The 10413-nt window shown below is 39.3% G+C and overlaps 1 pseudogene; it reads right to left on the bottom strand.

Annotated features, from left to right (window-relative positions):
• Positions 1-200: 200 nt before the first annotated feature.
• On the bottom strand, positions 201-316 carry LOC120610126 (uncharacterized; annotated as a pseudogene).
• Between the last annotated feature and the right edge of the window lie 10097 nt (positions 317-10413).

Here is a 10413-nt window from a genome sequence, read left to right as displayed (position 1 = left end):
CCATATTCCAATTTTTTCAGTAATGTATTAATGTCCTTTTGTGGTATCTTTTCCTCTTCAGTGAATCTAGTACAGGATTAGGTACTGCATTTGGTTGTCGAATTCCCCTAGCCTCCTTTAATCTGGAACAAATCCTACAAACTTTTCTTGTATTTTATGATACTCACATTTTTATTTTATTTATTATTTATTATTATTTATACCTACAGCACCTGGTCTTTCTAGGTGGTCTCCCATCCAAGTACTAACCAGGCCCGACCTTGCTTAGCTTCCGAGATCAGACATCGGGCTTGTTCAGGATGGCATGGCCATAGACCATGGACTGTGACATGTGACATGTGACATGTGACATGTGACATGTGACATGTGACATGGACATTGGAATGCGAACCCAGACCACTATACCATGGAACCATGTCCTGATACTGACATTTTTAAAAGAAGATAACTTGCCCCCTCCACTTTAAAAAATATAGCATTTCTCATTTTGTGTCTGTCTGAAGTTTCCTTATGATTAGATTGATATTGTATGTTCTCAACCAGGTTACTGCACAAGTGAGGTGTCCTCCCAGGACATCACATCTGGAAGCACACAGTGTTCATTTGTCCTTTCTTGGTGATACTAATTTCGATACTCTGTTTAAGGCATTGCCCAATTTTCTCATTATGTAGTTCTCTTTTCTCTCTCTCTTGCAACCAACTGATAAGACTATGCAAATATCCACATCTCATCAAAATTTCCTTCAACATTTAACATTCATTGACAATTTTTTCTTAGATGGATTTCAACCATGATAGTTGTAAAATGATAACTTTCTAACTTTAGCACCATCTCTGTATCTACTATTTGGCCCTCTATAGTCTACTGAAACAAGAGACCTCACTTTTCATCTCTCTCTATCTATCCAACTATCTACCTGTCTGTCTGTCTATCTCTATCCATTTATCATCTACCTACCTATCTATCATCTATCTTTATAATTACCATCATCATCTGTCTATGTGTTTTTGGAAAGAACACACGAATTCCTATTCATTAAATGATTTATAATTCATGATCGATGCTGGGACATTGATACTCAAATTGTCCCAGATTTGGCCAGGAGCAGCTCATTCAAGCTGGCCCCTGAGTCCTTGTAACATATCCTCTTCATCGTTTGAGCATTTTCTTACTTCTGACACAGCAAAATCTTACAGGCTTTTTGCACCTATCCTGCCCTGTCTTGGAATAAGACATTTCTGAGTATCTCTGGTTCCTTATAATGCGGACTAGTATTACAGACCAAGATCCAGCTATGCTCGTTGCTACTAAGGGAGTCTTTGCCTCTTGGACCTTCTAGTGTATGGAGCTAAGAAATACATACATGTATATATGCATATACGGACACATGTACTTATAAATTTATAATATACATATGCACACTGATATGCATATAAACATTTATATACATATGCATATTTTAGAAGTCATAGTTCACATTGATACCTCTGATTCTAGTACATCTCTACAAGATTCCTTCTGGTTTCTCTCATTTCGTATTTGTATGTCCCTTCTCACATAGTGAGGACCACGGCTCTCAACAACATCAACAAATTTACTCATTTGCAAAACACTTTTCTTCAACCTCTCATACGTTGCTCCACACACAGAAGACAGTTATTTTTGAAAAGCTTGTTATGTATACCATAAAGAGTAATGCAGAGATAATTTTCCACTCATTTTATAGAACAAAATGATAAAAAATTGAAACTCTGAAAAATATTTAGGACTTCATAAATCTGAAGCACTTGTTCTTGTATGATCCATAAAAATTTGAAGTGAGTTGAATAGGATAAGCACTTTGAATCAGATATAAATACAAAGTAGCCAGCTGCCCTGCACTGGGGAAGACAGGGTGGAATTTTAGCTTCCTGTCCTCTGTGACTCAATGTCCTTCAATGTGTTTTCCATTATGATGTGGGACAGAAAGAAGATGAGAAGAGAAGGAGGCAAGAGGAAGCCAGGAACATGTGGTGAGAGAGAACTGGTACTTTAAGGTAGCTATACGAATGAAGCCCACTGGATCTGGTCTCTATAAATCCATTTTAGAACCATACCTAGACAGGCATGCACCTTACTTTAAGCTAGATATTTTTGGTATTGGGTCATGGAAGAATTTCTTCAAAGAAAAGGCTATTTCATTATTGAAAGTGAACTGTAGTAGTTTTACCTCCCTGCACTTTAAAAATGAAAAAATAGATTGCCTTTAGTTTAAAATATTCAGGGGAAAAAAAAAAAAAAACCTCTCCGAAGGTTGATAGTTGATTAAAAGTATTCCCAATGCCCTTTATCGCCCTTAAGATTCTGTCATCCTATGAATGAAGAGATAAGTATATCCATTACCAAGTTAGTTTTGTTTTCTAATTAAAGTGCAGACATTCCTAGAGTGATATTCCCTTCACAGAGCTCTCCTCCAGACTTCCACCTTTCACTACTTAAATCTTTTGACCTTTTTGTTCTTACATAGCTCCTGATTCCCTAGCTGCTCTTCAAGTGGCAGTGAGAAATCAGGGCAGGGTCATAGCTAGTCTGATTCAGCCAGTTCTAGACTCAGTACAAGGAAGGCCCTAGAAATGTTCTCTCCTTTTGATGCTTTCTCCCTTTCTGTGCACACAGCTCCTTAATTCTACTCTTCCTGTTTTTTTTCTAATGCTTTTTCTTCCTCTTAGTCCCCAGGTACTTGCTTACTTTTACACCATGATGTTCCTGGATGTGGCACTCATTCTATTTTAAATTTCACAAGACTTGCCTTGATTCTAAAAAGATCCCCATCCCATACTCCTCAGAAAGAATTATTTTGGATTCTTCAGGACTGGGCTCCTTCTGCCTTCAAGAGAGACGTAAAGTACTTAGTGAGTCTGAAATAATGAAAGAGAGCTAAAACCACCCTACCTAGCTCCACCAAATATCTTGTAGGAACAGTTTTCGTTCGTTCGTTCGTTCGTTCATTCATTCATTCATTCATTCATTCATTCATTCTTGAGCACATAATATGTGCCAGGCTGGAAATGGATCCTAAGTAGTAAAATAAGCACAAAAGTAAATGAATTAAAAATAAGATAATAAAAGTCTGTGGTAAATTTTATAAAGGAAATAAATAGAGTGATGATGTAAAGTATAACCAAGGTAGAGGATCATTTCTTAGTCTTTACAAAAGAAAAAAAAACAACAACCTGTAAAGATGGGGATGATAGATCAGAAAGAAGAGCCTCCCATCATCTGATCCTGCTCTGTTTATTCAGTTATTTTCTACCACTGCCTTCATTACACTCCTTTAATCAGATGAGTCTCATTTTCCTAAGAAAGCTCCCCTTTACCTCCGTCCCTGTGCCATTGCACTTTTTGATCTCCCAGCCTTTCTTCTAATCCATGCTATCATTCTAGATCTTATTCTTCCATTTGTTCACCCATTTATTGACATAGCCCTCCACGATTGCTCCAATTCTTTCTTCCTTTTCTCAGTGCTATATTACTTGAAAGTTTATCACACACTTTTAATTATATTTGTATTCATGTATTTGATATTACTTCATTTACATTCTTTCTGTCTCTCTACCTAATTGTTAGGTCTTAAAGTCAGGGACATTATCTCCTATTTGCTGTTGTGCTCAGCAACTGTTGGGCATTGAATAAGGGTTAATATTTGTTACATATAAGTGTTATACTTACTGGTTAGCACTGGAGAATATTGGGCAGTTGCAAGCTAGTGGTAGAGCTATTTTATAGCCACAGTGCCTTGTTGTATACCTCAAATTATGTTGTGTAGGTGGTTGCCCTTTTTCTACATATAAGGCTGGCTGGCACTGCACTGACTTATCCAATCTGCAGAAAAGACTTCTTCTACATGTAGCGTCTGCCAATGACTTCTCCTTCTCTCACTTTCTGGCAGGTTGTATACCAAAATCTACAATTTGTTTTTGTTCATTGTATCACTAGTCTTCACTGTTCCTCCTTTTCTACTTTGCTCCTTCCCTCTTAGATAATCCTAGAGCATAAATGGTTTACACAAAAATGTAAAGTTGGAAGAGAAGGAGAAGATTGTTTACTATTTTGTTTTACTGTGATAAGAAGTAACATTACCTGAGATAGGCACCCACATGGGCAAAGCTATATTTTCCCACAGGTCATAACATTTGGGTGACACAGATGTTGCTGACTAATGCAGACATCAACTATTTGAAAGACAGCATTTTAAGTGGCATAGCTTGATGAACCATTTGTCAAATCTTGATACATCTTTTATTCAGTGGAAGGATTATTTGCATTATATTTTAAGGATAACATAGAAAGTAATATCCATAGAAAAATCGTATTGTATCAGCTTTTCTTTATTACTCATTTATTCATTACCAAAGCCTTCCATAATCGCCCCAATTCTTTTTTCCTTCTCTTAAATCTCTACCACTTGAAATTTATCGGTTTTAATTATATATGTTGTCGTAGGTTGCTTGATATGAATTGTCTTAAATTTGATATATATATAGTCTTAATTTTTTCAATATTGCCTCATAGAATCCATTTATTTGTGAGATTTTATATAGTTTCATACTTTGTGTTTCTGAACATAACTGTGTTACATAATACAAAGCATAGGGGAACACATGTCCTGCTCAAGTGAGATCATGCTCAATTAAAATTTCTTATAATAAATATTTAGTCAGTGCACAATGATTCTGTACTTACTGTTGGACAATTGACTTTTAATTTTATTCTACAGAAATCAAAACAAGGTAAATATGAATGATTAAATGCCAGAGCATAAGAGGGAAATGTTATAGATTTCCTGTGGTTACTATTAAAAGCATTCTGAAATAGTATCTGATATATTAGAGGCTTATTTGTTTCCTTCTTAAAAAGAGCTCGGATATGAATGGACCCAACAGTGGAAGAAGCTCCTGCAAAACCAGCATTTCCCTCATGGAATGTGTGAGTGGGTGGGAAGTGCTTAACTGCTATTTACCTGCCTAATGCTGCCTTTGACACACATGATGAGCCAGCGTCATTTGACTGTCACCTCCTTAGGAGGCAGGATTCTTCAGCCCACACTCTGCTCAGCACTGACTTCTTCTCTGTGTATGCTTTGTGTCTGTATTTTTTTTGCTCAGACTGTGCATTTTGAGGGAAGCACCAACCCAAGACAGGCTCCTCAGTTTTGTCATTGTAGAGAGACCAACAGAGCCTCCCACACAACCGCGTCCTCAAAGGGAGGCAGAGATGCCGATTCCTTTGAAGAAGCATTTCTTAAACAAAAGGGATTCCCTTATGTGCTGGTGTGCCTGATAATTCTTGCTTTTCCACCAGGCAGAACTCACACATGGGAGGTTAGTTGTACTTATTAGGCCATATGTTGCCAAATAAATAAACAAATAAATAAAAGTGTTGGACATCTAGTCTCTGGCTTCAACTCATTTAAAAGTTTAAGTTGCAAAAATGCAACTGCAGATTTATAAATAAGTTAATTGTGTTTTAGAAATAAAATAAACTGGCAGCCAATATAATAGCTCTGGCTGGTGTATAGATTATTATTAGTTAATTCAGATATACTACAGGTCAAATTTTGTTCTCTGAAACAGTATAGGACTGCATAGTCAAAGCAAGAAATAGCAGGGTGTCTGGTTGCCTACTTTCTATACACTGAGTATTTTCAGTAACTCTCAGCAGATCTGTACCACTGGAGAACTGCACCACTGAAATCTTCCTACCAAGAATGGACCTGAACTACCAGAATAGGATCAAAATAAAATCTTTGTGAGCCTCCTGGGAAGAAAAGAGCCCACAGCCAGGCCAGATCTACGGGGCCTCTGTGATCTGGATGAGACAACTCTGGTCCTACAACAATCCTATAATCCTCCCTGAAACCCTAAATCTAGGTAGGAGCTGCATCAGTTGTCACTGGGGTGCGATGCCAAGGGGGAGTCATGGTTCTCGCGGCATTCTTCGGCATGTCAGCCCACGTTCTGCTGGCTCCCCTCTCCCAACAGAGGCTCTGCTGTGCAGACTGAGACAACAATAGGAGGCCAAACCCCTGTCCCACAACAGCTCCCACCCAGCGCGCTGGGTGCTGGGTGAAAGTCCCCGAGGGCCTGGGCAGAAGTTCGCCCTGCCCCGGCAAGCCCAAACACCAGCTCGGGAGGGGCAGGTTTATCAATTCCAGGGGGGTTTCCTTCAGCTGTCTAAACTGGTTCAGCTCTCTAACTCCTTACCTTACTTCTTCTCTATTTGTACCCCCCACCTTCCCCCTGCCCCGCTGCTTTGGGCCACACATTCACCTTGACGTCTAACTCACTTGCAAATTCAAAATTTCCTTGCTTACACAGCTCTCTTCACAATAGCTTTAAGCTCCCAAGCAGTCTAACGAATTAGTGGTGTGCTTTTTTTTTTTTTTCCATTCTCAGAAAATTACTTTGGAAAAACTTCTCTAGTTTCTGCTGGGTCCGTTGCTATTTTCCCCCTTTTATTTCTGATGGGCTCTTCTGGCCCACAGATGGTTTTTACAAGAGATGGTAGATAACCAACAGATCATGTCACTCAGGTTGTGTAGGACACCTTCACCTCCTTTCCCACATCCCATCCTGAGGGCTCAGGTAATTGGACCTGACTTCCAATGCTCTGGACCAGGTCGGTATCAGAGGAAAAGAAACCGATGCTCTACTCCCAAGATTCTGTTCCTCCTTCTCCATTTTGGGCCTAATTACTGATTTAGGTCCACAGAGAGGCTGATTCATGGAATTGTTATTGGTAGACCAGAGGAAGGGAAATGGAGCCAAGACTCAGCCTGGTGTTACGTGACAATCTACCAGCTGAAGGAGGAGGGAACATAACCAAGGTTACTGAGGAAACTGCAACTCCTTCTACGGGAGATAAGAACCAGAATGTATTGTGAATTACCCTAGGTCAAACTAAAGGCAGAAGGGTGTGAAAAAAGCAAGGATGGGGAAAAACAAGAAAGGCAAGATGGAGTCTTTATTTAAATATAATATAGTATAGACTCAGTGAAAGGACATTAAAACAGTCTTTTTGGAGTTCTGACCAGGGCAAGCTATTAATGTATTATAGTTTGTGTTGAACACTTAAACATGTGGGAGCCCGGATGGATCTGCCTACCTCTCCTTTTACCAGAGAACCCAGGTGCTCAGGCTGCACCCAGTTGGATGACTTGCCCCCTCCCCAAAACCTGGCAGGGACCCAGGCTAAACATGACAGCAATGTTTGAGCAAGAGAGTCTCTGCCCCTGCCTAGGTTCCACCCCTCCTTTTCTTCCTCCTGCCAGCGAAAGGCAGCTGGGATCAACTGAACAATCAGGTCTGCTTCTGATAAGGAGATCTTGGGTTCCAATAAGAAAAAAAAAATTGAGATTAGCTCTTAAACACTTCATAGCCCCGCCTGTGGCCTCTTGCACTTTCATTGATGCTGGCTGATGCTGGGAGGACAGCCTTGGGCAGGGATGAGGTGCCTACCTGGCCCAGTTGTGTGGGGAAACACAGATGAGGGAGTTCCTTACAGCACACTGTCAAAGTGCGGCTGGGAAGAGGCATAGCTGGCCACCTGGCATGACTGGCACTAACTCTGCTTGGAGAGTTCCCGCCATGGCTCAGGGCGCCGTCTGGCAGCTGTTTCCTCAGTTTCATGACTTTTTGCCATGCCAGCACGCAGGCTGCCCTGTTGTTTACCGATTAGTTTTTAAAAAATATCTACCTACTTTTGAAATATAATATCTCCTTTAGCCTTCCTAAGCAATGAATATCCATGAAGTCACAGGTTTGATGTTTTCTAATATGCTTTCAAATAAAATATATAACTGCCAAAAAATATATAAAGGTAAAATAAAAGTGCTAATTCGTGAAGCACCTAAAATTATTTGGAGTATCACATTTTAGGAAAACGGAAATATGGTATGTTAGCCTTAAAGAATAGGACACACTCGGTCAAGAACATTATCCTGCGTCAGTGTGAAGAAGTTTAAACTGAGTTGATTCTGGATTGTTCTAACGTGAGACTCAAGATTTCATTCTTCTTGTGAAAAAGAAGAAGAAGGAGAAAGTGGAGGAGGAGGAAGAAAGGGAAGAGAAAGAAAAGCACGAGAAGTTTGGTAATCGGGAGGCTAGGTAGTTGTAAAACATGAGTTTTATTTGATGAAGCTAAGGAAAGAAAAATTTTTGATTATCATACAGACCAATACTTTTGGCTCGTAGCCCTAACCCTGACTCATCATATATTTCAAGTCTGTAGTAGTGTAGTAGGCAGGCCAAGATAGGCAATCCTAAAGTAACACCAATCTTCGAAGACCTAGTGGCTTGAAGTACAGTAGTTTACTTCTCTCTCACACAAAGCCTGCTGTAGGTTAAGAGGGTTCTCTAAAGCAGGGGTCCCCAACTCTCGGCCCGTGGACTGGTACCAGTCTGTGGCTTGTTAGGAAGCGGGCCACAGAGCAGGAGGTGAGTGGCAGGTGACGGAGTGAAGCTTCATCTGTATTTGCAGCCGCTCCCCAGCACTAGCGTCACCACCTCAGCTCCACCTGAGATCATCAGGCATTAGATTCTTATAGGAGCACTGGTCTCTGGTGCCAAAAAGTTTGGGGACCGCTGCTCTAAGGCATCTTTCTTCCAAGGGTGACTCGGAGAGCCAATCTTGTGGCTTCGTTACCTCAGCACGTGGTTACCATTGTTGTCACAGCGCGAGAAGAACACCTGGAGGGAGAGTCACACAGGGGCATCTCACTGACCTATCCGCAAAGTGACTTTTGTGGGTCACATGGTTCTGCCTAGCAGCAAGAGGGGCTGGGCCGTGATTTCCTCTGGGAGTCCCGGAAAATGAAGAGAATAGGATATGAATGAGCACTGGATCTCTACCATGAGTAAGAAGAATATAATTCTTGGAACCTGACTGTCTTGTTACCCACACAAGTGTTTCTTCATACATCACACCAGCATAAAAATGCTCATGTTGTGGCCTTGCTGTGAGGTTAGATGAGCTATCATATATAAAGTGCCCAGTGTTTTACTGCATCTATTTAGTCAATCTGGACAAAAAAAAAAAAAAAAAGAAAGAAAGAAAAAAAAAAACAAGCAGCATGATAGAGATGTCAAGATTGCTTCAGGGAGCAGCATGCTCAATTAGGATTTAATTCTAAGCCGTAGGGTGAGGGTGCTGCTGTTCGACTCAGTGTATCCATCTATGTGCACCTGTCACCCAACAGATGATAGTCTCATTTCCTTCCCTTCTTAGCAAAGCTGAAGAACCTAACACTGTTCTAAATTCTATTTAAAATATGACAAGAACTTTAAAAAAATTGTGGTTAAACTTATATGACATCAAATTTACCTCTTAACCATTTTCAAGCATACAGTTCAACAATGTTAAGTGTATTCACATTGTTGTGCAACAGATCTCCAGAACTTTTTTTATCATGCAAAACTGAAACTCTATACCCATTGAACAACAGCTCCCCACTTCCTCCTTGCCTGGGGTCCTGGAAACCAACATTCTTCTTTCTGTTCCTATTAATTTGACTGTTTTAGACACCTCATCTAAGTGGAACAGCTACTTTTAGTTCAAAATCATGGTTAGAAAACAATAAAGCCCCATGGATAACAAATGGACCCCTCTTTCAATATAAACGTAATTTTTGAAACAGAGAAAGGGAATTTCAGGAACCATGACACTGGTAGACTTGATGGATCTAACATCTCCTCTGGTAGCTGTAAAGCAATTAACAAAACACAACTGTGGAAGTTAAGTTCCTTATATTTCCTCATAAAATTCTCTTCTCGTGCTTAATCTGTTACTCTCAGTAGTGAAGTTTGAGAGTCATCAATATGACAGTACGGCAATATTGCCTCATCAGTCATGATTTACTTAATGTTTTCTGAATTTAGTAATATTTGATTAAAATTTAATGTGAACATATCATATCATGCCATATATATTATTGCATCCATTAATCAGGTAACTATAGTAATGAAATGCTGGAAGGTTGGATGAAAAAGGAGCCAAAGTCTTGATACATGTTTGACATAATTCTGTGAGTGATTAAACAAAAAGAAAAAAAGTCAGTCATACAAAGCTTCATTAATATGTATTACTTTTACAATCATCTATGTATCATCAGATATTTTTAACCTTTGTTAAGCTTGATTTTTTAATTTGCTTAAAGACACCAAATATTAATAACTATGAAAAATATACATCGTTCCATTGAAGCACAAGTTGACAGAATAATTCATAGTTTATTCTAATTGTTTTGTATAACGATGTGTGTTAAAACATCATCTAAGTTATTTAATCGGTTTGTCATGGGGGAAATGACACATATTTAACATGTGCCTGTGTAAAATACTATTTTAAATATTATATTATTTTTCTATCATTTTCAG

The sequence above is a fragment of the Pteropus medius genome, unplaced genomic scaffold (assembly GCF_902729225.1).
Source record: "Pteropus medius unplaced genomic scaffold, Ma_sr-lr_union100, whole genome shotgun sequence".
NCBI classification, from domain to species: domain Eukaryota; kingdom Metazoa; phylum Chordata; class Mammalia; order Chiroptera; family Pteropodidae; genus Pteropus; species Pteropus medius.
The sequence above is the reverse complement of the archived record's forward strand: the minus strand, read 5'-3'. Positions and strand labels throughout refer to the sequence as shown.